Below are 15,289 nucleotides of genomic sequence, written 5' to 3'. Positions count from 1 at the left end.
GTCAATTTGCTTCTTTTCTTGAGAAAAAGAGGACTCTCTTATTCTCCAATCCGAACCGTTCAATATCGATCAAACGGCTTCAATTTCTCTTTAACATGGCACGAATCTCAAAGCACAAATAAATCAGATGTAATTGAAATGTTTGATCGATGTTGAACGGTTCGGATTGGAGAATAAAAGAGTCCTTTTCTCAAGAAAAGGAGCAGATTTCACTCCTCTTTCAATATTTGTACGTACAGATTTAAAAACAGATTAGATAATCTTGAAGCTCATTAAACCTATAACTAGATCCGATAGGCATTAGACTTACTCTGTTCTCATTTGTATGAGACTAGAATGGATAGTCCCGTACTTTATAGTATTCAAATTTTGAAGTTCAAATAATTTATTTAAACCACTTAATATGATTTTTCATATTAAATCTTTAGTTATCATATCTTGCATTTTTCTTCTCAAAGTAAGTACTACTACAAACTAATTAAGATTACTGCTATGAAAACCATGTTCTAGAAGGTCAATATTTTGTAAACTTGTTTTGCAATCCACAGATCATATATTTCCGGAAATTCTTAATTCCTAAAATCATGGCATGTGTTTATTTTCTTTCTTTTTTTGTTTGCACAAATCCCGGGAAGGTGTTTGTTATTTATGATTATATTATTAGTAATAAAAAAATGAATAATTATCTAAATCTCCCCACTCCCATCCCCCCATCATCTCCCCATCTCTTAAACAGATTTAGAGGTGAGTTTTTTTTTCTTTTAATGTCATCCACATTTCTCATGATCTATGAGGAATTTTGCGAATCTAAAACCACGAACGTATTTTACGCAATTTTATCTTTCAAGTAAGATTCATGATGACATACTTTCGGATTCATCGTCACACGAGTATTTATATCTCATCGTGCAAGTATTTATACCAATACTTGTAAGTATTTATTCCCAATCGCGGACCCCGCATCTCCGCATCAACCTTCCCCAATCGTCATTGTGTCAACATTTCTCTAACAAAAATAGTTGACCACATAGGTATAAATACTTCAATACAAAGTTTGGCTAATATAACATCAGTGTCATTTTAGCCTATATAACATAAACTATAAAATCTATTAAATCGACTTCGAACGACTAATCCAAACCGTTCAAACCGATTTACATTATGAGTGATGCGTTTACATACAAATTTTTTATATTTTCAAGTTATTTTAGTATCAAATCAAGTGGCAAAAATATTGAAAAATTAATGTATTAAAATTAATTTAAAAACTCACACATTTGACCACTTGACTTAATACTAAATAAATTCAAAAAATTATAAATTTTGCATGTAAACGCACAACTAATGAAGTAGATCAGTTTGAACGGTTTAGATTCATCGTTTGAAGTCGATTTGATAGGTTTTAGAGTTGGTGTTATATAGGTTGAAATGACACTGATGTTATACTAGCAAAACTCTTCAATACATAGGTATAAATACTTGTAATACTTGATATTAATACTTTTAAATGTCAGCAGTGTCATATGTGGAAAATACTAGGTATAAATACTTAGATGATGAGGTATAAATACTTGTGTGACGACGAGCTCGAAAGTATGTCATCATGGATATCATTTGAAAGATAAAATTGTGTAGAAAACGTTCGTGATTTTATATTCGCAAAATTACTTGTAGATCGTGAGAAATGTGAACAAGATTGAACAAATAAAATTGAAGAATAATGGAGGGATGAGAGTGGAGGGACAATTATCAGGCCTTAAAGAATATGCTTAATTTCCTGCAATGTTGTAGTTGCACGAATTACTATATTATTATATTGAAAATGAAATTACTATATTAGCCTCTCTACAATTGGAAAAAGAAAAAGGAAAAAAGAAGAAGAGAATAATCTTTTCAGGAAGATCTTGGATGAAATTAATCTTGACTATGGAAATGAGAAATGTGAAAGTTATTTTAGATTGAACGTGGCAATAATTAAATATTAGATTGGAAAATAAGAACTTATCAAAACTTTTAATTTTAAAATAATAAAAAGAATAATTATACAAATCTCCTCGCTCCTGTCCTCCCTTTTTTCCGCACTCTCTCTCTTCAATATTAACTTCCTTAACAGCCATTTATTGCCCCATTTATTCTGCTAATAATTTTCATTTATCTCCGCATTAAATTAGACTGTCATTTAATAACAATCCCCGCATTAATTATGCTGTCCTCTAATAATAATCCCTACATTAATTATATTGTTCTTTAATAACAATCTCTGCATTAATTATATTGTCCTTTAATAAAAATCCATGCATTAATTATGTTGTCATCTAATAACAATTCCCGCTAATAAATGCTTATCTGTTTATTGATGTTCAAGAAAGTATTTATCATTGTTTATGACAAGTATTTATCATAATATCCAAGAAGTATTTATCATTGTTTCTAACATAATAATACTTTGATTTGATTAAACATTACATATTAACAAGTTCAAGAACAAAGTTCAAGAAAGTATTTATCATTGCTTCTGAGAAGTATTTATCGTTGTCTTTGACATATATATATATATATATATATATATATAGAGTTAGGCTGGGGTGCTATGGATAGCATAGTGGCCTCTATGCTATGGCTCAATATTTGAGTTTTCAAAATCCAAACGGTCGATCCGAACCGTTCATCTTATTCTCCATATTAATATCTGCTTGGAGACCAAATTTTACATTTTTCTGAATTTTTTTACTATTTATTAAGTATTTTACAAAATTGTTGATCCAACGGTGGCTGCACAAAACAGTAAAACCGTTGGATTAGCGATTTTCAAAGTGGCTTAATAAATAGTAAAAAAATTCATAAAATTATAAAATTTGGTCTCCAAGCAGATATTAATATGGAGAATAAGATGAACGGTTTGGATCGACCGTTTGGATTTTGAAAACTCGAATATTGAGCCGTAGCATAGAGGCCACTATGCTATCCATAGCACCCCAGCCTAACTCTATATATATATATATATATATATATATACATATATATATATATATATATCTATAGAGCTAGGCTACGGTGAGTTGCGAAGTAAAGCGACTATTTTACTTCACGCTCATATTTTGCGATTTTAAAGTTCAAAACGTCGATCCGAACCGTTCATCTTGTTCTTCATATTGAAATGTGCTTGGAGACCAAATTTTACATTTTTTGAAATTTTTTTACTATTTATTAAGCAATTTTGAAAGTCGCTGATCTGATGGTCCAGAAAATTTTACTGTTTTTTACTGTTCACAGCAAAAGAGCAATTTTAAAAAATGCTTAATAAATAGTAAAAAAATTCCAAAAAATGTAAAATTTGGTCTCCAAGCACATTTCAATATGGATTAAATATCTAACGGTTCGGATCGGTAATTTGGACTTTCAAAATAAAAATACGGCGTGAAGTAGAAACGCGTTTTACTTCGCAACTCACCGTAGCCTAGCTCTATATATATATATATATATTTTTACTGAAAATTACAATTTAAAGTTGATAAAAATTGATAACAACTAATTATTAAAAAAAATAACGTTATATGGTTTAAATTATTTATATGAAAAATATACATTAAACTTCCGTTGGGCCGATTATTATATATGAATTCATATAAAACCATATAAAATATTAACATATTACAATTCGTGCAACATATATATATACATAGTCTTTTGTACATGGAATCCCATGTGATAAAACATAACATGTACTTCTCAGGATCCAATACAATATTTGTATAAAAGTTATATCCTTACCACTTAGTAACCTTGTGATCAAGATTGGGCTTATGTTGCCAAAACGCTTAGTTATGATCTAGTTTGGACCGAAATTTCATACAAACTTAGTTGTATTAGATCCAACATATCAAAAAAGGAGTGTGTATGTGATCATTGACATGATGCCTCTTAGTTAAAGGTTTCCAACAAAATTGCATCTCCAATGAAAAAAAATACAAGGATCAACATATGTGTGCATACATACATAAGAAAATTATAATATGCATGCATACATACATAATAGAGAATACAAATTTTCAGTTAAAATTTTCGTCCAAAATTATAAGTATAATGTCATGGATCACATGCACACTCTTTTTTCTGATATGTTGGATCTATGTTTGAGAAAATTGCAATTATGTCTGAGAAATATTTATTCATGTAACATAAGTATTTATCCATGTAACTTAAAATATTTATCATTGATATTTTACTGAAAGTTGTAATTATGTCTGAGAAATATTTATCCATGTAACAAAAAATATTTATCATTATGTCTGAAAAGTATTTATCATTCATGTTTTATTGAAAGTTGCAATTATGTCTGAGAAGTATTTATCATTGATATTTTATTGAAAGTTGCAATTATGTCTGAGAAGTATTTATCCATGTAACATAAAGTATTTATTTATGTAACATAAAATATTTATCATTATGTCTGAGAAGTATTTATTATTGGGTGATGGGATTGTTTATTTAATGGTCCCTAGTTGTACAGGGACAATTCAGAAAAAAGAAAATTTTGTGCGGGGATAAATGACAAGTATTTATGAGAAGATTGTTTATTTAATGGTCCCTAGTTGTGGGGGGGACGATTAAAAAAAAATTTGTGCGAGGATAACTGATGGGTTGATTTATTCTTTCATAAATAGAGATCATTGCAGAGGGATTAATACTTTGCAAAATCAAGATAAATACTTTGATGCTTCAATTTAAATACTAACTGTCACACCCCGTGACAACCCGCCACGTATTTAAACGTAAGGCGTGAGGTGGGCTACGGTGAGTTGCGAAGTAAAGCAACTATTTTACTTCACTCTCATATTTTGTGATTTTAAAGTTCAAAATGTCGATCCGAACCGTTCATCTTGTTCTGCTTGGAGACCAAATTTTATATTTTTTGGAATTTTTTTACTATTTATTAAGCAATTCTGAAAGTCGCTGATCTGATGGTCCAGAAAATTTTACTGTTTTTTTTACTGTTCACAGCAAAACAACAATTTTCAAAAATGCTTAATAAATAGTAAAAAAAAAAAATCCAAAAAATATAAAATTTGGTCTCCAAGCACATTTCAATATGGATTAAACATCTAACGGTTCGGATCGATCATTTGGACTTTCAAAATAAAAATACGACGTGAAGTAGAAACGCGTTTTACTTCGCAACTCACTGTAGCCCATCTCTCTCTTTCTCTCTCTCTCTATATATATATATAGTTTTAAATGATAGAGTCTGAGAACTATTATAAAGATATCGGCCCCTGTTCATTATATATATATATACTGCCACAAATTCATATATAAATCACACAAGTATTTTTGATACAAAGGACATAAATGGACACAGCTAATAAATAAATGTCTCATAACCTTGTTCATTATATGCATTGAAAGTCCAAATGATGCACCAAAAAATTTTTGAACGGATATCAAATATTTTTAGTTCCAGCCTGGATTTTTGTGAAATTAACTTTAGATATCAAATATAAATTTCTCATTCATATTTAATTAATGAAATCTATCCAATGATGCACCAATTTAGTTATTTAATAAAAAAACATGTATTTTTCCTTTTTAATTCACATTTCTTTTGCCTGACTAAGCGGTGCATACAGCTTTCCGCTAAGTCATAGTTGTCTCACTAGGCGGTGCATCCATCTTTCCGCTTGGTCTTGACTGTCTCATTAGGCGGTACATTCAGCTCTCCGCTAAGTTTTGACCTGTGACAGGACCGCTTTCGCCTACAGTCACGTTAACGAGGGGTCTAGTCGAACACTGAACCCAATGTATACATCCCGATATGTAAAACATATCGGCCCCTGTTCACTGATCTTATCCTTGCCTTTTCTATTCACATATATCACGTTCTTTTTAAAAATCCATTTCAATAACAATCATGGCATCTTTCCTTAGATTTCAAATGCACCATTCATCACATAACTATAAAAATAAATATTTAACCAAAATAATAAAGTAATTTAACAACTATCTAGGAAATACACCGCACCTTGAATTTCGTAGGTTTCTCGAGCATACTCTTCACGTTTGTCACATTCCTCAATCACTAGACTTGAACCTAATTTATTTAATTCAAATTTTAATTAACGTATCTAAATAACTAATATTTTTATCATATCTTAATAAATGAAATTCAGTCATGAAATTTAATAAGAATAATATAAACGAATATAATTTCAGATTCTTAATCACATTTCCATAAGAAAAGATACAATGTTTTTTTTTTGTGAATATATATATAGGACGATGTACAAGATTGTATATACTGGAGATAATATATATAATAAATTTAATTAAATTAGTATGATGCTTTTGACTATATGTCAGGAAAATAATATTCTAGAAGACATCAATTCAACCATACGATCAACTATTATGAACAATATATCAAACTTTTTAAATTAGTAGAATTCAACACAAAAGAGGAGACAGCAACACGTTTCCTTTTGACAATTGCATGTGCAGGAAAGAAAAGTGAAGGATATGTGGCAGCGATTTATTTTGGTGATAAAGATGTGGCTGAGAAATTCAAAAGAGAGAGACGGACAGGTTTTAAATAAGGATTAAACAGGAAGGGGTGCATAACAGAGTTACATAAAGGAGATGATAAGAATTTAACAGGAAATTAAGGGTGCGAGTCAAAGAGTTGCGTAGTTTTACAAGGTGGTCAATTTTTGGACAGAGATTTAATTAGAAAAAATTATGGGCTTTAGAAATTAGATTGGGCTAAAGGCATATTATAAAAATATGGACTGAATGGGAGGAGTATTTGCGACCGATATTGTCGGTATACCGTTGCTAATACTACCGTCACTAATAAAAAAATCACTTTTATGACGGTATACCCTCGTAGATAGTCACTTTTATCGTCGCGAATACTCTCACATTCTTGTTGATGCAGAGAATTAATTGGACATCTAAGGTCTCTTTTGATCTACTAATTCATTTAGTTAATATAATTAAATATAGTTTAATTAAGTTGTACTATAATTTAAATTTACATGGTGTCACACTAACAATTTTCTAAACGCTTATTAATGATTGAGCGGTCCTCCTATGATTTTTTTGACAATTCGTGTGGAGTTTTTTGTTGGGATAAAGCTGCGGAGATTGTTATCAGGATTCTAATAAAAAAGGAGAAAAAACAAGTTAAAGGTCAAGCAAAAATAGTTTGTACTATCTTACTAATAATTTTTGGAATTTAATTAGTTGGATTATGTATAAATTCCTTTTGATGTCTGAATTATGCGAAAGCATTTAATAGCTAATTACTAACACATTTTGTGACTTGCCAAACATGGTTCGAATCACAAATAAATAAACTTATAAATTAATTTCTATAAGATTTAAGCCATGCACAAAAAATAGTTGGCGACATCAGAATTTTTATTTTATAAATTTAGTTAACTTAAAATAAAATTTCTCATAAATAAGAAACGTAAATATAAATATATTGGAAAATCTCAATGATGGTTTTGTCTGATTATCATACCATCAAATATATAAATAGACATATAAATAAAAATATATTAAGAACACTATACCGTAGTTCTACTCTTATATAGGTTCTACTTTTATATTCTTCTGAGTCCAAATGGACCATATCCACCCAAATTCATGCGTTACAACAATTACGGAAAGAACTGAACCGGGTCTAAATGAATGTATTACAATACTAGAACACTGAAATGTGGGAACCACTACTCTGTCTGTTTCTTCAGTGACACATTCAAAGTCCGGTGCACCACAATATTTTCAAAGCATGTTCTAGAAGGTCAACATGTAGCAAACTTGTACATAATGCAATTGAGCAATTCCAAAAATCCAAAAAAAAAAAAAAAAAATCCGAAAATCATGTCATGTGTTTATGTCCTTTCTTTTTTGTTTGCACGAATCTCAGCACGGGTTTTGTTATTTATAATTAGAACCAGCTAGTAATAAACAAATATGCTCATTAATTTCATGCGAATTTTTCATTGCAAATTGGAATAAAAAAGATCAGGTAAGTAAAAGTAGTTTGTTCAACAAAAAAAATTATGAAAAGTTTGTTCAACAAAAGTTACAAATATATAATTAACTTAGTAGAACATCAGATATGTGAAGAAAAAAACTATTTCCTTTAGATCAAATTTTGAAACAAAATTCAATTTTATTTATAAAAACGGATTCTCTCTCCAACTTTTTGTTTAGCATAAAAAAATAATCATGTGACATCAAATTCCAAAATTTAAAAATATAGCATTACAATTAAATATCTTTGCCGAAAAAAATCCGAATAAATTGTGGTTGCAAATCAACATCATGACTGGAATGTCTTAACATGTTCATCGCTGGTTCTTCTTTGGCAACCGTCGTGTAAAATTTGTGTAGATCAGGACACACCATTGCCCCCAATTACATAACGAACTTCATGTATATAGATAGATTTTCATCGTTAACTTCGAGATATACATGTTGTACAGTTGAATGGATTTCTCTATCGATCAGCATTTGTCACCGTAAAACAATCTTCAATAGAGAACTGTTTTGCAAAATCGTAAAACACATCGTGCATGATATACACTTTATGAGTTTCATCCACCACGCGAAAAATGGAGTTTGCTACCATTATTTCAATGTATTCCAAACCTATTTTTTCAAACTTAAAAAACTAATTTTAATTAATATTTGAAGTTGAGGCTTTTTTTAATGAAAATTCACTCTTAAGTCTTAACTACAAGTCTGTAAAACCCCACAGATGCAATCATAAATTGTCTAAATATTGTTCTTTATATCCATAACTTGGTGGAGTGAAACTCCCTTAACATCTGATCTTGGAATAAGTTGGAAAAAGAAAATGCAATTATTTAGGCAAAAACTTAGAGGTTGGAATTCTAATGTGAGGGGTGAAAAGAAAAGAGTCAAAGCTAATTTATTAGCTCAATTAGGATTTTTTGAACATCAAATGGAAGATGATTGTCTTTCTGATCATGATTTAGATGAATGGAAAACTTGTCAGTTAGATTTACATAAATTATATTTAGAAGAGGAACAATATTGGCAACAAAGAGCCAACTTGAAATGGTTTTTAGAGGGTGACCTCAATACTAAATTTTTCCATGTTATAGCCTCAAGTAGGAAAAAAAAGAATACCATTAGTAGTCTAGAAATTAACGGAACTATGTGCTTTGATCAATCTATTATTCTACGTCACATCACTGAATTTTATAAAAGTCTTATGGGAACCTCTGTACCCCGAATTTTATCATTGCAAGACACTCTATGGTTACCTTCTGAAAATTTAACATATGACCAATGTCTCTCTTTACAAGCTCCATTTACATTAGAGGAAATTAAAACAGTTGTTTTTTCTTGTAATCCTTCTAAGGCTCCTGGGCCTGATGGTATATCTTTTCAATTTTATCAGTCTTTTTGGGATGTTGTTAAGGATGATTTACTAAAGATATTTACAGCTTTCTACAATCATACTTTAGATGTTTCTAAATTTAATCTTGCATCCATTTGCTTGATTCCTAAAAAGGATGATGCCATTACTGTGAAGAATTTTAGACCTATTAGTCTCATTAATTGTAGTTATAAAATAATTACAAAGCTTTTGGCTAATAGATTAGCAGGGGTTATGAATATTTTAATTGACTCCTCTCAGACTGCATATATAAAAGATAGATTAATTTTAGATAATGTAGTATGTGCACATGAGGTTCTTCATCAGGTTAAAATTAAAAAACAAAAAGGTGTTCTATTTAAGCTTGACTTTGAGAAGGCTTTTGATCATGTTGATTGGAATTTTTTGTTAGAAATTTTACGTGCTAGAGGGTTTGGCCATAAATTTATTACTTGGATTAAATTAACACTTGAAGGTAGTCGGACTTGTGTAAATTTTAATGGCAATTTAGGACCTTACTTTTCATGTAAAAGAGGAGTACGACAGGGGGACCCTCTCTCACCTTTTCTTTTCATTTTGGTTACTGATGCTCTTAATAAGATTTTACAAAGAGCCAACAGGGGTGGATATGTAGATGGTTTAGGCAACTTTAGAAATTTTGGAAATGTTATGAATTTGCATTTTGCTGATGATACCCTTCTTTTCCTTAAAGTTGAAAAGGATGTCCTATTACATATCAAATGGCTATTAGTAGCCTTTGAGAATGCCTCTGGGTTGAAAATAAATTATGACAAGAGTGAAATATATCCTCTCAACTTGTCTGATTCGGAAGGCTATGCATTAGCTTCTATCTTAGGATGTAAGGTAGCTAAATTACCTTTAACTTACTTAGGAGTTCCTATAAATAATAAATCTCTTAATGATATTGATTGGCAAATTTTGATAGATAAGATTGAAAAGAGATTACAAAGTTGGAAAGGTTCTCTACTTTCTTTAGGAGGTAGAGTAACTCTTTTGAATGCTGTACTTTCTGCAATTCCTTTATATTGGATGTCCATATATAGACTTCCAGTGAAAATTAGACATAAGATTGATAAAATTAGGAGAAAATTTTTATGGCATGGTGGAAATTCTACTAGAAGGAAATATTCGTTAGTAGCTTGGAATATTGTATGTAAAGGAAAAGATCAAGGAGGTTTAGGTGTATTAGACTTAAAACTCATGAATAACGCCTTATTAGCTAAGTGGTGGATTAGATTTGTGGATAATTCTGTTAATGGTAGATGGAAATGTATTATTATAAGTAAATATGGTAGTAGAACAACTCCTTCTATTTGTTCGCCATTTTGGAAATCCATTCTAAAAGATCATAAGGTAATCAACCTTGGCCTTAACAAAGAAATTGGAAATGGTAAATCCACTTCTTTTTGGTTAGATAGATGGTATAACGAACATGCATTGCAACATCAATTTCCAAATTTATTTTCTATTGTTTGTAATAGATTTATCTCTGTGGCAGATGTCTTTGCATCATCACCTTTACAAATGTCTTTCCAAAGACAATTAACAGGTATCTATAGAATTGAATGGCTGACCCTATTACAAACATTTCAGCATTTTACTTTATCTGAACAGTTAGAAGACAGATTAATTTGGAGATGGTCTCAAGATGATAACTTTACGGTTCATTCTTTTTATAAATGGTTAGAATTTGGTGGTATGCCTAATTCTGATTATGATACTATCTGGAAATCTCATTTGCCTCTAAAAATAAAGATTTTTCTTTGGTTGGTCAAAAGAGATAAAATTTTAACAAAGGACAACCTATCAAAGAAAGGTTGGCCAGGCAACTTGACTTGTGCTTTTTGTAATCAGTATGAAAGTACTACACATTTGTTTGTTCATTGTTCTTATATTAGAATGATTTGGGATTGGATTGCTGGTTATAATAATTTTACTTTTGAGTGTGACTCTTTAGATGATCTATGGATGCTTGATGCATCTATCCCTCTAAAGGATAGATTGATGGTTGAATTATTACGTGGAACTATTTTATGGACTATTTGGTTAGAAAGAAATAGAGTCATTTTTAATGATACTCAACCCCTGTCTATCAGGTCTATCGGATTTAAGATTATTTCTTTAGCAACATTTTGGTGCAAATCAACATCTAATAACTCTTTTCTTAAACTAAGTCTAATGCTTCCATCTGATGTTAAGGATCTCTCAGATCAAATAAGGGAGGAGGAAAATCAGTTGGTATCCATGGCACGGGAGGTAGTGGACCCACTTCAAGCTCTTGGAGTTGGCAGCCCCCCAGGTCAAATGTCTGGCGAAGAATTGACGGATGAAGATTTACTGGATGATTATTAGTCTGTTCTTATGCTGACTGTTTAGCTTTTGATTTGATTACTTAGTGGTCTTTTGTTGGTTTTATGTAGCTACTATTCCTTTGTTGTTTTTTGGTATGTTTTCTATTTCTGCTATTGATACTTTATTGCTGTAGACCTGCTCATATTTGGTTTTGGTACCTAATTTGGGTACCATATCAAGTATGTTTTGATTTCAATGAAATCGGTGGTACTACCACTCCTTTTCAATATAAGGCTTACCAATTCATGCAGACCTGTATCAGAGGATACTATTAAGGCCTACTAACAAGAAAAATTAATCGGCCAAAGCCCATATTTTGTTTGGGCTTGACGTATTAACAGAGGATACATGTTATGAACTCTAATTATGAGCGCCTTATTTATTTAAAAACAAATAAGTTAAAATACAAAACTTATATGAACTTAATTTTGCTAACGTATGCTTCAAATTGGGTTTTTCATCCTCTGCTCTTTTTTTCCTTTTACTATGTGTGTGTGTGTCTCTATATATATATATATATATATAATATATCAAACATTAGATTTACCAGTAAGTTATATGGTTACTGCTCTTTGCAGTGTGGTGTGTGGAGATGATTCACAATGAAGGTCACATTAGGTATTCCGTATTCATCCATTTTACTAGTAATACTGATTGTATTGCCAGTATGTAACAAATTGGGTTCAGTCAAAGGGTATACATGTAGATGCATCGCTTTAAGGGGTATGTGTGCAAATTATTTTCTCCACAGCACCTGTTGGGAAAATTAAATAATCAAATAACATATTTTTGATAGTTTGACCAGCACAATTAATAAGTTTCATGGCTTAATTAATTGAGTGTATTTTGTTGCTTAATTGCTAGTTTATTTGGTTGGATCATCTCTTTTCCTTTGTTTTTTTATTTATTTGAATGTAAAGTCTACCAGGTTCAATTTTTTAATACAATATCACTAGGTCATGCATTTATGTGCAAGTTAGAAAAGATGTATATTTTATGGAGTCAAAACATTTGAATTAAAAATCATAATAAACTAAAAAAATACTGAAAGCAACTATAATTATTTGTCTTTTTGAATAATAAATAAGAGCGAAGTCATATTTATGTGCAATCTACAACAATAAAATGAATTGGAACAAAAAAAATATACCCATGTAAAAATATTATCCAGAAATACAAATTTTCTCAGGCATCTACTATATTTTACACAATTATTAACAAATTAACAAGCAACACAATCAAACCGAAACCGAAAATGCTATGCGCACTCGCCTTTTGTCCCCAGGAAGTAGTCGTTTCACTCAAAATACCTTCCGGCATAGAACACTCCATGCCATTGAAATAGACCTTGACAGGATTACCATCTCCACTTTGCAATTTCATGCTCATCCTTTGTTTGAACTCAATGATCCCTTGTTGCATTCCCGGGTGCGAGTCGTTGGAGACCCCTATCAGATAAGTTGAGTTGATATTACCCGCTGTCAAAATTACGGTCTCATTGCCAACTGCACTTGAATTCATACCATAACTTCTGGAATATGATGCAAATACCGGGTTCATTTTCACTGTCAGGTACCAGTTATCATAACTTATGTTATCCCAATTTATAACTGTCATCCTTGCATTGAAATAGTCTTTGTTTGAAGTTTGGTTTAGTACATGCCAATTTATATTTAAACCGCAATAGTCTCCGCATGGTAACGGGTCTGGTAAGCCCAAGTGATTTTTTTGAGCCCATTGGATTTGTTTTAAGGTACGATTATCGTACCGTTGTAGTAGAGATTCTGGTGGTATTAAAACAGATGGTGCTTTGGTACTGCAAGGTGGGCCCGTAATTGTCGCAGGACACCCACAAGCACAGGTGCGACATGGCATGACTGACTCGTTGTAGTAGGCTGAGAAGGATACACAACATTTTGGTGTGATAACATTTGTGATGTTGCATGTTACATGCCATGATGCAACTGCTGTTGCATTTAACGAGAGGCCGCTTGGATCGGGGAATTCACTTGGATTAACCCGTATCGGCCCGCTGCATTTATATCCGTGACTCATAGGAGAAGTGCTGGTTAGTGTGAAGTTATCGGGTGAATATAAACGAAACCGATCGAGATCCGGTGGCATCTTGAAAACCAACAACTGAAATGCCGATTTGTATGCTGACACATTTACCATCTTTGGAAGAATGGTACCGTTTCGGCAACAATATGGGATTCTACCGACATCGGAATCATTGTACCGCCATGGGGGTAAATCGAGAATTGTAGGGTTTCTCTGACAATTAGTGACATTGGTGAAATCCATTTCTTTGTAGAATTTACCTTGGGGACCAAACAAGCACTCAGATGAACCAGTCATTGACGTGTAGGCCCCCTTGATGTTGTAGATAAACTCGTTGCGCCTCCACCTCCAAGACAGTTGCCACTGATCCAACCGAGAGAGTTCATCCTTGTTTGTTAGAGTAACTTGTGCAAGGTAACTACCCGGGTAAGTAAGCATAACATCATATGAAATAGTGATATTACCGGCATAGCGTGGTTGGTAATCTGTTACCGGATCAATCAGCTGATCATAATTCTGATCAGTAGATATGGTTTCTTCTTTTGGCATGTTTTTTGGGTTCGGGATGCAACATGTCGAGATGAAATTCTCAAACTGGCCTTTGTAACGTGAGATGTCAGTACAATCCCAACTTGGGTCGGCCAAGTTTAAATTGGTAGGTAAAGGATTGGTTGAACCGAATAGTGTACCGGTGAAAGAAATATTAGCAATGAATTTACTAGGGTCACCACCCGTGGCAATCGGAGTTGGAAGGTCAGGATTGGGATATCCAGAGAAAGACACAAATGGAGATTGGGTCGTGGTCGTGTTGTAAGGTAACGGGTAGTTTTCGGTTAACACACCACCGGCCATAGTTACAAGAATTTCATGGTGCGAAAAGGCAATAAAAAGAGTGTAATTTCTGAGTGTGACGGTGTACGAGTTTTGTAAGGATGCGGTTGCACCGAATCCAAAGGGTTGAGACTTGCTATCGGCTATAAACGGGCGGATACGGGTGATGTTATCTAAGTTGTATGATAAGAGAATACCGTTGCAATCGACATCTGGAACTATTGCATTTGTGTCAATTTTTGAGGAGCCTTGTAATAGGTGTCTTTGAATGTTGTTTGGGTAATTAGAAGCTGAAGTCAGTGTTGGAATTACCAGAAAAATTACCAGCAAAGGAAGGAGCCTTAGTACCTGATTTCCACATGCTACACCCATTAGTAATGCCTCTCTTTTCTTCTTTTCTATGTATGTATGTATCTATGTATATGTATGTATCTATGTATATATATGTATCTCTCTAGCTACCTTTCTTTCTTGTTATACAATATCAATTTATATTTATATATATTTTTTGGACGGTAGAGAAGGAAGGTGAGTATAGAAAGTAACCGAGTGAAGAAACTGTCTGTTTCCTAATTTTATCTTTTATTCTTTTTATATTTTTAATTGGGC

At 32.0% G+C, this 15,289-nt stretch overlaps 1 pseudogene; it reads right to left on the bottom strand.

The window, feature by feature from the left end:
* Window positions 1-12,991: 12,991 nt before the first annotated feature.
* On the bottom strand, window positions 12,992-15,052 carry LOC144554483 (COBRA-like protein 7 pseudogene; annotated as a pseudogene).
* Window positions 15,053-15,289: the final 237 nt, after the last annotated feature.

Source organism: Carex rostrata, chromosome 5 (genome assembly GCF_964058835.1).
Source record: "Carex rostrata chromosome 5, lpCarRost1.2, whole genome shotgun sequence".
In the NCBI taxonomy this organism is placed as follows: Eukaryota; Viridiplantae; Streptophyta; class Magnoliopsida; order Poales; family Cyperaceae; genus Carex; species Carex rostrata.
The sequence above is the reverse complement of the archived record's forward strand: the minus strand, read 5'-3'. Positions and strand labels throughout refer to the sequence as shown.